Raw genomic sequence first — 882 nt, 5'->3', positions numbered from 1 at the left:
CTTGAACTCCTCTTGATTACCCCCTTAGCTTGCCAGCTCCTCGTTCCCCTAGTACCCCTGTCTACTCCCTTTGTTAGTTTCCCGCCTCTCGATCCTGTTTACCCCGGCTTTGACCCTCGCTCCCCTCGACTACTCTCCCGGATTTGCCCCCTTTACTCTCTTTGATTCCCCGGCTTTTTACCCTACGCTTCCCTCGACAACTCTTCACTGGATTTGCCCGTTTGTACTTTTGCCTGCTTTTATTGTTTCAATAAAAGCAGTTTTTTGACTTACATTGTGACTGTCTCATCTTGTGTGTGTGTGTCCGGGTTACATGTATAGAGCTGGTATATGATTTACTGTAGACTTTTTCAGTTCAAACCAGTCTGGTCATTCTCTGTTGACCTCTCTCATCAACAAGATATTTCTGTCCACAGAACTGCCGCTCACTGGATGTTTTTGTTTTTGGCACAATTTTGAGTAAATTATAGAGACTGTTGTGTGTGAAAATCCCAGGAGATTTGCAGTTACAGAAATACTCAAACCAGCTCACCTGGCACTAACAGTCATCCATTTGAGTATCTAATCAGCCAATTGTGTGGCAGCAGCGCAAAAAATCAAGCAGATATAGGTCAGGAGCTTCAGTTAATGTTCACAACAACCAATGAAGAAAAATGTGATCTCAGTGCTTAGGCCGTGGCATGATTGTTGGTGTCAGATGGGCTGGATTCATGTGCGTTCTTGAGTTAACAGAAAGATCATTGCTAATTTTAGAGTGGAGCATATCTAGAAGAATTATATTCACTACAGAAATCTCCATGCTTGCTTGTTAGAATTAATATCATTCGTTATATATTTATTAATTTAGATGACTTTTCCAGGCTGAAAAAACACAATTTTAAA

This window comes from Xyrauchen texanus, chromosome 45 (genome assembly GCF_025860055.1).
Source record: "Xyrauchen texanus isolate HMW12.3.18 chromosome 45, RBS_HiC_50CHRs, whole genome shotgun sequence".
NCBI classification, from domain to species: domain Eukaryota; kingdom Metazoa; phylum Chordata; class Actinopteri; order Cypriniformes; family Catostomidae; genus Xyrauchen; species Xyrauchen texanus.
This window is presented reverse-complemented; position numbering follows the sequence as displayed.